General features: G+C 37.8%; 1 long non-coding RNA gene across 1 annotated transcript; it reads left to right on the top strand.

Annotated features, from left to right (window-relative positions):
* Nucleotides 1-11,599: 11,599 nt before the first annotated feature.
* On the top strand, nt 11,600-13,730 carry LOC119721767. The gene is made up of 3 exons (XR_005270300.1): nt 11,600-11,639; nt 12,958-13,036; nt 13,577-13,730. It is a non-coding gene; the product is annotated as an uncharacterized LOC119721767 (long non-coding RNA).
* The last annotated feature ends 530 nt before the right edge of the window (nt 13,731-14,260 follow it).

Below are 14,260 nucleotides of genomic sequence, written 5' to 3'. Positions count from 1 at the left end.
TTTGCTGTTAGTAAATGATAGCAATATTCGAGTATTTGCAGTTTTTGGCTATTATCGTCATATCGATTAATTTATCGTTTTACACCTACGAGTACCTTTGCCTTTGTAACAAAGTTGCAAAAGCTACAACAAAATTAAATTCGTTTCTAATTAAATGGAGGACCTAAAACTGACTTTAACGAACGAACAAGATCACAACGCAGAACATAAAGATCGTTTGTGCGGTGTCATAGCAGCCGGAAACTCTAGAAAGTACTTGGGAAAGGAATACACCGTTAAACAAATCGAAGCTCTTGACAGTAAAGAACTCGAAAAGCTGTATCATCTGTACGAAACTAAATTTGGAAATGAAATTGTTAAAACCGTTGGTAAATACACTTTAAGTCTATTTTCGAGAGTGTTAGCCGTTGTTACACCCGTACAAGTTTTAGGCTATAACGTCACTATAGATTCTGAAGAAGAACTCACCAACGACTTGAGTTCTGATCCTATTATAAGCGCGAGTATGGCTGGTATGTTGAGCGACGTTTGTTACAAGTACGGAACTTTTATATCACCCCTAGTTGCTACGATTATCACAACAAAACATTTGAAATTTAATAAACCTAATATAATAAATGGAAGATCAACAAGCAGCGATCACAGCTCAACCAGCAGAAACAGAGACGCCCCAACCGATAAAAACAACGTCATCACCGACGGTAACGAGAGTGACCAAGACTAAAAATCCTAAACGAATTCAGCAGGGTAAAGCTTTAGCCGAGCACAATAGACAGATGAAATTAAAATTAGCAAAAATGGACGTAACATCGGACGAAGCTACGAGCTCACCAGACTACAACTCTTGGGCGATGTGGGGGGCTATAGCGTCTATAATAGCAGTGGGGTTGCTGGTACTAAAAAGTAAGGCAACTGCGCCGGTAGTACAGCCAGTGCCGATAGTCACGCAACCCACTACACCCAGCGCCCCCAAAACGCTAGATATGGAATAAACCAGCAATTTAAAAACTGTTATATTAAAAACGATGAGTAACTTTGACACCAACGGAATAGCTAATACGATTTATCACGGAGCCGTCATATCGGGTCTTTCGATGGGATACGCCATGGTAGGAGCTAAACTACTCAAAATGAAAGCGCCGGATTTAGGTAAACTAAGCGTAGAAGATGCGGGTAAATTGACGGGTATTATAAGTGGAGCTCTGGCCACGCAAAATTGGTTGGTGGCCCAGGGTATACTACCGGGCAGTATAATGAAAACGGCATAATTTAAATAGGTTTATTAAATAAATGGATGAGGGAGGATTTTATGATCCAGACTACGAAAGAACAGATGATTACGATGATGATGATGATGTAGCAGAGACCAATGTAGATGACGACTTTGATACTACTACACCACCGGTAGACACAGAAAGCGTCCTCGGCACGGGAACAATAAGCAGATTATCTATAGAACTAATAAAAGAAGATGTTGATTCATTTTACAAACAAAATAATATAGACCCCGCGTTTATCGACCCCAACGATTTTGAAATTGGTAAAGACAGAAATCTATACGTTAAAACATATAAAGGTCGAGAACCATTATCTTATAGACGAGGTGGTCAAAGAATATATTACAAATTAAGTACCTTACAAAATAAATATGGTACCGCATTTATTCGCGACACCCTCAAAATCGCTGACTATAAACCAACACTACTTGCCAAACTAAAAGATAAACTCGAAAAAGTACAACCCGAGAGTATCCCCTTGACAGAACTACCCAGAGCCACCGATGAGGTAACCGAGATTATAGACGATTTACAACGCGACACCAGCGCTCAAACGGAAGGATTAAATTACAGAGAACTCCAGGGTTTAGACAAAAGTCTTCAGACGTTGAGAGGTAACCTAGAACTTAATTTAGCGCGTCTCACAGAACTAGACCAAGAGATATTTGATGCCGAACATGAATTAGGTGATCATAGGATCAGCGAAGAAGAACGACGAGAGTTAAACGATAAATTGAGCGACTTAGACGCTGAAAGATCCGCCAGATTAGAAGCCGCAAAAGCCAACGAACGAGGACTCAAAAGTCAGATCGCTAGAATCAAAGAAACGATTAATAAAATTTTAGGCGACGACACGACTCTGGCGGAAAAGATTAGAACTCTGTTTAGAGAACAAGGTGTGACCGTAGTGAGTATTTTAGCCGCTTTGAGTTTAGCCATCAGCACGATAGTGAGTAGCATCGTCGCTAGCGTGAGAGGTGTGGGTGCCCCACCCACACCATCGCCAACACCAACACCAACACCAAAAGGCGGTATCAAAGAGTGGATTTCAAAACAACTCGCTAATTTTGCATCTGCTCTTCAAAAACTCGGAGTGAGCGCGTTGGGTGCTCTGCCGGGTATCATAGGCAGCGTACTAAGTTGGATATTTAACGCGCTGAGTAAGTCCGTATCGTGGTTGGCCGAACACGTGTGGGCTTTGTTTTTGGGTGTGGGAGCCTTGGTGTTTGCGTACCTGCAAAAACGATGGTAGTAATAGTTGTAATCAAGTTTAAACAAAAAAATAAGCCTTACCAGCACAAAGTTGGTAAGGCTTATTTTTTTTGGTGAGATTAGAGTGTGACTTATCGCGTTGCCTCGTAAGCTAAAATACCCATGCCAACGATAGCTAATATTCCTACCGTCAACGATAATTTTTCGTCTTGGTGAGTTTGTAGTTTCGTGGGCTCCTGGGTTAAAACTGTAGGTGTAGGTGTTGGTGTGGGTGTGGGTGTTGGTGTTGGTGCTGGTGTTGGTGCTGGTGATACAATATCGTTCGTCATAGGCTCTGGGGGTGTTGGTGGCGCGACGTCATCGGTGTCATCAAAAGAGTCGTCCGGTTGAGGTTGTGAGTTTAAATCTGGCACCAAACCAGTTTTCATAATCTGGGTAGCGATTTGAAGATTGTTGTTATAGCCGTCGTGCGTTCCAACCCTCAAGTTCATATCCGATGGAATTAAATACAACCCCGGTTTCACGACAAAATTTAAAGGCGTTCTGGCATACTGCAAAGAGTCTTGAAATTGATTGATACTCGTTTCCATGTCGTCTACTGCATTGATGATATCTTCAACGATGACGTTAAATTGTCTCTGAGCGTCTAATCCGGTGCCTGGTGATAATACGCTCGTTTTTGTTTGAGCCTGCGCACCGAGTAAAGCGTACACGTAAGATCTGATCGATTCGTTGATCTTTATGATTCCCGCGGGGGTAAACGAACTCGTGTCGGGTATAAAATCTAACCAAGCCCTTTGTACCGATTCATTTTGTTCGATAAAGGCTACGGTATAATCGCTGTAACGCCCCGAACCCTTGGGTGGATCGTCCAGACCAAACCCCATTTTAGTTCCACTCATCATATCTTTACGATACTCACTATACTCGAGATTAAGGTCGGTTGTATCATAATCGTTTCCGGGTACGGGTACGTAAGACGTGTCCCAGTAATAAGCTATACCTAAACCGTTAGAGTTTGTGTCTCTCGTCTGTTTAAAAGATTTATTTTGATCGATGCCAAACAACAAAGAGGTATCGGTAAATGCTCTGAGATTATAACTGTTGTCTAGAGCTTTAAATGCGTCATCTCCCGGTAAAGGAGCGGCAAAGTCGTACAGGATCTTTCTAACCGTAAAATATAAATGAAAGTTAAAGATGGCCCAAACGTAACGGTTGCTCGCGTTTAAAAGATCGAATCCAACACCGCAGCCCGTAGTAGCGCAGTAGATCGCAAAATTTAACTGATTTTGATAAAACGACATGGGGTGTGATTTCCAACGATCTACATCCTCATCCGTTGTGATGCGAGGCAATTTATAGTCTGAGGTTAAGTCGGGGAACAAGGTTAAAAACCCGTTGGTATTATTAACTATAACTTCCAGTTCACTGGGTTTAGTGCTGTTTAAAAACTTTGCTTGGGGTGCAGCTTGATGCTTTAGCTCGGTTGCCTTGGCTACATTTTGATTTACTTGTTTCGTTACCTGATCGGCTATCGATTGTATCTGCTTTTTTAACGACTTAAAATCACTCATTATTTTAGTTTCAGTTTTAATATAAAAAGACTTTAAAATAAATGCATTCGTTTCACTTGTTTCAAAATGAGCAGACGTTTAAATTAGAAGACGTCGTAGATAATTTAAACGGTCAAAAATCTGTACGCGTAAAAAGGGTGTTGTTTAACCCCGGATATTTTAATATTTCCAGCGCCACGGAGATTGATTGGTTTACGCAAATAGATGGGAGACCCGCGTTTACCACAGATAAACCTCCCCCCATACCCGCGGAGTTTCTTTCAGATGTACACATAAGAACGCCAGATAGAGATTTTATAGAGCGATTGTTACCCGATATACCATACCACTTTTTAATTAACGATGAAAATGTTTTACAAAAAACTATAAACGATCTTATAAAAGCGTACGAAGACGATAGACTAGAATCCGTTTTAGAATCAAACAAAAGAAAAAGAGCTATTATAGCTGAACGGCGAGGGTTGATTTTAGCCGCCATGTCTTCAGAAATACCAAAAACTGAATTAGAACTTAATACGCTTCAATCTTTAGTAAGAATATTATATGTTAGAGAAAGGAAAATCTTTGAAGGTGAGGAATTGGCTTCAAAGTTTATTGAAGGAGAAATGGGTGCGAGCGAGTTGAGCGAGTTGAGAGATAGTAGAGAAGCAGGGGTAATTATAAGGGGAAGTCTTATCGTGACGGGTGATGATTTAGATTTTATTCCTCCGAGTCATTTAGCGCCGTTACCACTCGGAGTCACCGGTTCGGTCATCATAGCACCGGGGTGGTACGACGTCGATTGGTTCGATTTCATTTTAAATTCTATACCCGGGGTAAGTTTTCGAATATTTAGAGAATCTAAAAAGGTGACATTGGTGATAACCGACGTAAATCTCAAATTGCGCTTGAACAGAGAAGTATCTCGATTACTCAATTTACCCAAAGGAAGACTGGTACCCAAAGTGGTGTATACGGGGTCTTACGACGTTAATCCGTTTAAATTTTTGTTTATTCGCTGCCCGCAAATAAGTACGAGTGAAAACTTTTTTAATGGTCGTCCTTCTGACATCTTAAAAATCGTACCCGTGGCTACGCGCAAACCCGATATTGATAGAGCCGAGGGATTCAAAAATCTTAAAAACGGTATAATCGACAAACTGACATTTTCTATCAGCGGTGAAAAAGGACAGGTATTCAACAATAAGGGTGAGGGTATCATTATCGAGTTGGAGATCTTTTAATTTTAAAATCTTTTTATATTAAAAACATGAGTGTAGATGGTAAGGCGTTATACCCCGATATTTCTGGAGATGTACTCCGATTAAATAGTAACGAAGAAACAAAAGTGTACAGACTTAAAAAGATTGAAGAGATTCGATCTTTAATCTTGAAAGAGAGAGACCACCGAGAGCGCACTTATAAAAAAATAAAGAGAGTGATCGACACTATTAATTATGTAGAGATAGGATTAGAAGGATTGGGGGCTATAGCGGGGGCTGTCAGTATTCCCGCTCTCTTGGGTGTTATATCAGCCCCCGTTGGATTGGTGCTAGAAGGAACGTTTATAGGCGCTTTTGGTGTAGATATTCTGCTTAGAATCGCGTCTAAGCGATTATCCGCCAAGCTGAAAAAGCACGACCAGATTAAAATATTAGCAGACTCCAAACTTAACACGATTGAAGAATACGTGTCTCAAGCCATCAACGACGGAGATATATCGCACGAAGAGTTTATATTGATTACGAGAGAGCTCGCAAAATTTAACGAGCTTAAACAAAAAATTAGAACAAAGACCAGCACAAAGCTTCAAAAAATTAAAAACGATACAGACTTTGAAAAAGAAGTTAAAAAACGGGTAGACGAACGGCTGGCAAAAGAAAAAAAATCTCTTATCGAAAAACTTACAAGTTCAAATTCACGGTAAATAAACATTATGAAAGCGATCCGCCGAGTTATACCTCTATTTTACCTCTTAGGGCTACACCCTCGGCCCCGCCTTTATTGTAGTGGTCATCGTATCTTTTTAGTGCTTTATTAAATTGATTTTGAGTCACTTTAAATAATTTTCTAACTCGTTCTTTGTCTAATCCAATGACGTGATGGAAACTCGCGGCTATTAACGACCGTTTGACACATCCGTTTCCCCTCAATGTTTTGTAATTAACGAGCTCGTTATATTTATTGATTGTTTCTTGGACATCTTCTAAGTCTTGCTCTGGACACACCGACAAAATAAGTTTTTCCACAGTTTTTCTTTTGTTTCTTTTTAAAATTAACCAATTGATACGATCTTCTTGCGCATTTTCTGCCGAAAAATCAAAGTAACGTGAGACTATTTCACCGCACGTTTCACAAACTAAAAAACCATTCTCGATGATTGTATGATGATCGCACTTATCCCCAAGTTGTGACGTCCCAAAGTATTCCATCTATTTAATAAACTTTAAATAAAAATGATTGCATTTTTAAATAAAGAATTAAATATCACCCTCTGTTTCTTTATATAATTGAAATCAGATCTCTTAGTGCCCGTTAATAGCGCCCTCTGTTTTTTATCGGTACATGAACTCCTTATCATAAAATTAAATACCGCCCTCTGTTTATAATACCTCACCACCAATGAATGGCGCCCTCTGTTGATTTCTTTTATTATAATTGCACTTGGACTCGATAAATCGATCATTTATCATAACCGCCCTCGGTTTATATTATTTTGATATCCATTAGCGCCCTCTATTGATTTTGTATTATAATTGAACTTGGACTCGATAAAACTATCATTCATACGTTCTCTTTATTTGATATTCATATATTATAATTTATACAGTAAAAAGCCACTCCGAGTGGCTTTTTTGTTGTCATTCAAATTAGCTCATTTAAATAGCTTTTATTACATCTTAATATATACAGTAAAAAGCCACTCCGAGTGGCTTTTTTGTTGTCATTCAAATTAGCTCATTTAAATAGCTTTTATTACATCTTAATATATACAGTAAAAAGCCACTCTGAGTGGCTTTTTTGTTGTCATTCAAATTAGCTCATTTAAATAGCTTTTCATACATCCTAATATATACAGTAAAAAGCCACTCCGAGTGGCTTTTTCGTTGTCATTCAAATTAGCTCATTTAAATAGCTTTTCATACATCCTAATATATACAGTAAAAAGCCACTCGGAGTGGCTTTTTCGTTGTCATTCAAATTAACTCATTTAAATAGCTTTTATGACATCTTAATATATACAGTAAAAAGCCACTCCGAGTGGCTTTTTCGTTGTTATTCAAATTAGCTCATTTAAATAGCTTTTCTGGCATCTTAATATATACAGTAAAAAGCCACTCCGAGTGGCTTTTTTGTTGTCATTCAAATTAGCTCATTTAAATAGCTTTTCATACATCTTAATATATACAGTAAAAAGCCACTCCGAGTGGCTTTTTCTTAGTCATTCAAATTAACTCATTTAAATAGCTTTTATGACATCTTAATATATACAGTAAAAAGCCACTCCGAGTGGCTTTTTCGTTGTTATTCAAATTAGCTCATTTAAATAGCTTTTCTGGCATCTTAATATATACAGTAAAAAGCCACTCCGAGTGGCTTTTTTGTTGTCATTCAAATTAGCTCATTTAAATAGCTTTTCATACATCTTAATATATACAGTAAAAAGCCACTCCGAGTGGCTTTTTCTTAGTCATTCAAATTAACTCATTTAAATAGCTTTTATGACATCTTAATATATACAGTAAAAAGCCACTCCGAGTGGCTTTTTCGTTGTTATTCAAATTAGCTCATTTAAATAGCTTTTCTGGCATCTTAATATATACAGTAAAAAGCCACTCCGAGTGGCTTTTTCGTTGTCATTCAAAGTAGCTCATTTAAATAGCTTTTCTGGCATCTTAATATATACAGTAAAAAGCCACTCCGAGTGGCTCTTTCTTTGTTATTCAAATTAGCTCATTTAAATAGCTTTTTGGTTTGTCATATATCAAAAGGTTTTTGCATTCTTTAACTGCTGAGTCAAATCTCCTATTTTGACCACGATCCATTCACCCACCGTGTTGACCATGCTGTTTGCCAATGTGACGAAATCTTGCCCGTATGTAACATCTACAACACTAGATGGACAGTTCATCTGAAAAAAAAAGGAGAAATAGGCCTTAATAAGTAAATTTTGTTACACACAAACATACAGTAATAATAATTTGGGGCCTAATCATCCTTACTCGTATCTGGCATGTTAAATTGCAAAAGACGCAACTACAACGTGTTCGGGGCCGCTGACAAGTAAAGACGCCTATGGTTTTCGCCTTTTACACACAAATCACCCCGACATATTGGACACCTGATGTATAAAAAATACACGTTATAAGCGTATTATAATTACCTTTGAAAGTTGGTCTGTTGGTAGTTTAGCTGCTCGTATTCGGAAATGAAGCTATACAGTTGTACAGTGCTGTCGAGTCTGGATATGATTAGATACCACTGAACTCCGCCTTATAAATCCGACTGGCCATCCGCTGTGAGGGTATCTGGCTTATATAGGAACTAAAAATAGCAACCATTGTTTGCTTCTGACGTTGCGATGAGTCATATCCTGGCTGCCCCAACTAACAAAAGCAATTCATCACGGTCCATTGAATTTCAATAGATGTTTACGCCAACTGCAAAAGTGTGTCACCGTGACCCTGAGTCACTTCATATTTTGCAAGTCAGGGTTGGAGTAGACTTGTACGAGTCGTATTTAACACAAGATCAAAAATGAAAAATATAAATATAGAGGGCCTGGCCTTATTTCGAGACTGAGATATTGAGAGAGATATATTTGGGAGGGAGATCATTGCATGGGAGAGGGAGATTATTGGGAGGGGGAGGGAAATCATTGGGAGAGATCAAGGGGCGGGGCGTGGCCAGTGGGTGGGGGAAAGGGAGAGGGGTAAAGTCTGGTACCTGCCCCTCTCCCCATTGGCCCTGTACTACCCCCAGACCTATGGCAAAGTCTGGTATCCGCCCTTCTCCCCTACTAATATCACCACTCTTAGTCCAGCGGATATTGTGACAAAATGATTAAATGTGGACTTATTCTATTCATATTGCATGAAACTTTACGCAGACGTATATTCATGAGATAATTTGTCCCTGAAAGCGGCATAGCAGTCACTTTTTTTTTTAAATGGGGTGGGGGGGGGGTTGACTCTTTTTGCCCACCGTGAAAAAAAAAATGTGCCTACCCTTTCTAAATGAATTAAACTTCATGCAGACTCATGTTCATGAGAACACAAAAAAATCAGGTATGAAACCATGATCATTAACCCACCCTTTTAGAGGCGTGGTATGTCTTTTAAAAGTGGGGGCGGGGCACTCATTAGGCCACCGTGGAAACCTAAAAAATTGTTCCACAAGGAAAAACTTGTAAAAGTGATCAAAGGACTGGTTTCAGTTTATTCCACTGATTTTTAAAAAGTCTCCACTGGGATTCTCAGTGGAGACATTATGTGTGAGTGTGCAACTAAACTTGACCTACCTGATGGGGGCGCTCTTCATGAAATTTACACTGTGAACTTTCAACCAATCAGAATGCTTGTTTCATTCCTGGAAAGTCTCCACAAGGAAACATTGTGCATGGCCGGCAGTGTGTAAGGCCATGTGCATGATGTGCCATCTTTTTTCCAGCATGTCCAGTGCATTGTAGGTAAGTTTTATAAACCTTGGCAAAGAAATTAACACATTTGGGTTTGATGAGGTACCTTGTGTGCTAAAACCTTTAGCAAAATGCCAGGCATGTGCTACTTTGTTACAAAAGAGTTCTGGGTGATGAATAATATAGTTCAGCTTTGTAATGAATTTAACATTTGTCTCCAGTACGGATTTTATATAACTGATCACTGGGCTCTTTTGTATGATGATTTGGAGATTTCTTTTCTTACTTTTAATATCGTCCGGAAACATCTGCCATGTATCATATACCGAGTAAGTAGAATGGTCAACCTACATTGTACAACAGGGAAGAAGGGGTGTGTTACTTATAGGCCTTAACCTAAAGTTAGTTAGCCAATTTGGCTCCTTGATTCCTTGACCATGTTGACCTTGGCATTAGGCATGAATGATAAACCTGAGATAAACAGCAGAATCTGCAGATTCTGGCCTTAAAATTATATGAAAATTGAGAACTTCAGAATAGGCCCACCTTTGTTTATTTCTACAAAGATGTATGCAGATTGGAAAGTAAACTATGTCGGTAAAGCATAATAATTTTAAATCTTAATGAGTGAAAAAAACTTGCACTCTCCCTGGGTATTTCATTGTGTAGGCCTACTGCAGTGAAAGTGGCGTAAACTTTTTTCTTTTTTTGGTTTTACACGTAAATAAAATCCAAAGTTGGCCATACTGACATGAAGTATGGTTAGTCCAAATAAAAAAAAACATGTTTAGCGTCCCCGCCCACTTCCCTTTTGGAGGCCTCGTCCTTTTTTTTCTTTTCTTTTTTTCTTAAAAAAACCCCCCAAATTATAAATTTTAAACAGTGACATCATTCTGGCCTCTTTATCTGTTGCATCTAGCCCATTCAAAGCCGGTAATGTCAGGACTGAGTCCAAGTGGTGGCCATTTAAAAAAAAAAAAAGTGGAACCCATCTTGAAAAATAGCCCGGTTGGTCGGCCATTTTGGAAGGGGGAAAAAAAAAAAAGGTCCTCCGCGTTCATTTTTTTCAAAAAGCAGGATGCTAAACATGATTTATTTACTTGGTCTCATAACTGTTAGCCAAGATAAACCTGCATGGATCAGGGTGAAGCATCATACATTATATTCAATTACAACCTTGAATTGTGTAGAAGGTTGCAGTAGGCCTACCTAAACGTACTTTAATACAAACATTTAATGACGTACAGAATCCTCATTTATAGGCCTATATTCCCTAGTGTGAACATGCTTAAAATACGGTGTGGGTAAAAAACTGTTCAATAATACTCCCATTGTTTATTTTGAGAAGTACACAATATGTGTACGACTCTATTTGTTAGGTCTACCTAATAACAAAGATTGTTCCTACAAAGTACAAAACAGGTAAGTGTAGATCATTTAACCTGTGTAAAAATAAATAAATAAAATGTAGTGCATCTTTGGACCTTGGGCATAATTGATACATGTACTGCGGATATCTTGTACAAACCTTGTTGGCTTATTATAATTGTTTTTTTTTCAGATACATGTAGATTGAAATATGCCAAAACGAAAAGAAGCTACCGGTACCCAATATAAGGCGAGTTGTCTGTATTTTACTTTTAATCTGTCTAATTGTATTTTGTAAAATAAATCAACATAATACAATTACTTCATTCAATAATACAAGTTTTGTGCAAATCTGTATAAACTAAATTGTTTTGTACACGTACATGTACTATGTATTTGTAATTAATGCATTTTTCTTTACAATTAATTTCCCCGCATCCGGCTGAGCCATGACCCCGGCTGCGGCACAACCCCACTTAAAATAGAAATGAATTATTGTTGGACTTTTTTGTGATATAATTTTTTTCTCTTTATTATAATTTCTAATAGGCCCCTATCAGACGATCCAAAAGAACCAGAGAATGCACAAAGGTAAAAAAATACAGTTTTCTGTTTTGTTTTATTACAACATATATATGTATGTCAGTCAATTTCTACCACAGACATATTTTCTCTTTTTTTTTAAGTCTCAAGTTATAATTGTAAATTTATAAATTCTCAGTTACAGTTAAATGACCCTTGGGTTACATTTTCCAAGGATTCTAATTGCGTCCAATGTTCAACGTGTTCACAAGTATACTTTCCTATTACAATATATTTTAAATTGAGAACGGGTATATTTGTCGAGCACAATTTGAGTCCCCCGCGCAAGTTTAAACTTGCGCATGCAAGTTTAAACTTGCGCGAGGGACTCCCGAAGCACACAAATTACACTGCGCCATTTTAATTTGCGTGCGCACGTTAGTTGCGCAAAGGTGATCGCAATTTGTGAACCTTGCGGGCGGGATTTTCATCGATAAAGAAAAAAAAGTTCAAAACACGAGTATACCCCCTCTTACCCTACATGGAAAAAATACAGTTTTTCTGTTTTGTTTTATTGCAACATATATGTATGTCAGTCAATTTCTACCACAGACATATTTTCTTCTTTTTTTAAGTCTCAAGTTATAATTGTAAATTTATAAATTCTCAGTTACAGTTAAATGACCCTTGGGTTGCATTTTCCAAGGATTCTAATTGCGTCTAATGTTCAACTTGTTCACAAGTATACTTTCACATTACAATATATTTTAAATTGAGCACCGGTATATTTGTCGAGCGCAATTTGAGTCCCCCGCGCTATTTTAAACTTGCGCATGCACTTGCATGTAGTGTTCACTTTAAAAATTCAATCCATCTAATTTCATTATGTTCTACAAACACGCACATGAACTCAAAATGTCTGCGCCCAGGATGGCTTCAAAGCGTCTATCCGCGCAGAATGAGGAGTTAGCACTCTAGTAATTTATTATAGCTCTATGGAGACGACATTCTAGCCAGTCTCCCACGAATTACCCCTGCAGAATGTCATTTTGCTGTTTGATTACAATAATTGTGTCATACATTTAGAAATTGGTAGGTAAAAATTGGATATACGGTATATAATATTTATTTAGTGTCAGCAGTATATTTTTTTGAACCCCCTCTCCCTCCTCTGAATCCGCACCTGGCACTACCCACCATTTAAAATGGTGTCGCATTAAACAAATAAACAAGACAACCGCTATGGAGGGCATTGCTTGTTACAATAATAATAATGTAAAAAACAAAAAACTCACACCCTACAGAAAAAAAAACATTGCTCATTTGATCGCAAAATAATGTTTTTAATATTAAAAATTATATAATATTTTTGTTTACTTTATTTTAGACACCAGAAGAAGATGCACAACAGTTTTTGTTGAAAGACAGGGAAGGGTTGAAATCAGTGCTGATCAACAAAGAGAAAGGTACGTGATGCATGAAAACTGGCTCAAGTACTTAATGACTAAAGCCCCAGCTTTGCACAGAATTTGCACAGAATTGATTTTAGAGGTCATGTGTTGTCCTTTAAGGAGTAAGAATATTAACACTTTTGTACAGGTTATTTTACAGATCTTTATAAATTATTGGAGATAAAATTAATCTTTTTAAGGTGTCATAGTATCTGCAATTTTTTAATCAAAGAGTGTAGAGAGTAAATGCTATTTGTTAAATTAAATGCTACTTGACAATATTGATAAGATAAATGTTATTTGTTAAGTTAGTGACTGGTTATCAGGAAAAGTTCAAATTAAAGGGAGTGATTAACAGCGTAAAACATTTTCCCTGCAAAGAGCATGTAGTGTATATGCTCAAAATGACCGTACCTGTGTTCATTGCCTGGCCCAGGGAGGGGTCTGTATTTGAAACCAGTGAAGTATTACATGAATGCTCTAACCAATGGTTCTGTTCTAATTTTGAAACAAAACTTTGTGAATGAGTACATGAATTATGGCTTCGTTTAACAGGAAGAGGTGTCATTGCTACGACCAGCTTCCATAAGGGTGACTGTCTGCTCCGGTATGTAGGAGAATTGATTGATAATGCAACTGCCGTCGCACGAACAGTCAATATTCAGCGGAACATGGCTCTTTCATGTATGATTTTATTCACGATGGAAAGAAGATGTGGTAAGTAAATGTTTTTATGCTTTCCCCTGCATTCTTTTCTAGTCAGAAAAAGGCCATTGATTGGTGATGAATGCCCTATGGAGTAAGTCCATGCATGTTCGGAAAATAATCAAATTCAAAAAATGTGTAACCCATGATTGGTGATGAATGCCCTATGGAGTCAGTCCATGCATGTTTGGAAAATAATCAAATTCAGAAAATGTGTAACTCATGATTGGTGATGAATGCTCTATTGATTCAGTCCATGCATGTTTGGAAAACAATCAAATTCAGAAAATGTGTAACCCATGATTGGTGATGAATGCCCTATGGAGTCAGTCCATGCATGTTTGGGAAATAATCAAATTCAGAAATTGTGTAACTCATGATTGGTGATGAATGCCCTATGGAATCAGTCTATTCTTGTTTCAGAAATAATTAAATTCAGAAAATGTGTAACCCTAATGATTGGTGATGAATACCCTATGGACTCAGTTCATGCATTTTTGGAAAATTATCAAATTCAGAAAATGTGTAACTCAT

The sequence above is a fragment of the Patiria miniata genome, unplaced genomic scaffold, assembly GCF_015706575.1.
Source record: "Patiria miniata isolate m_02_andy unplaced genomic scaffold, ASM1570657v1 HiC_scaffold_14, whole genome shotgun sequence".
NCBI classification, from domain to species: Eukaryota; Metazoa; Echinodermata; class Asteroidea; order Valvatida; family Asterinidae; genus Patiria; species Patiria miniata.
The sequence above is the reverse complement of the archived record's forward strand: the minus strand, read 5'-3'. Positions and strand labels throughout refer to the sequence as shown.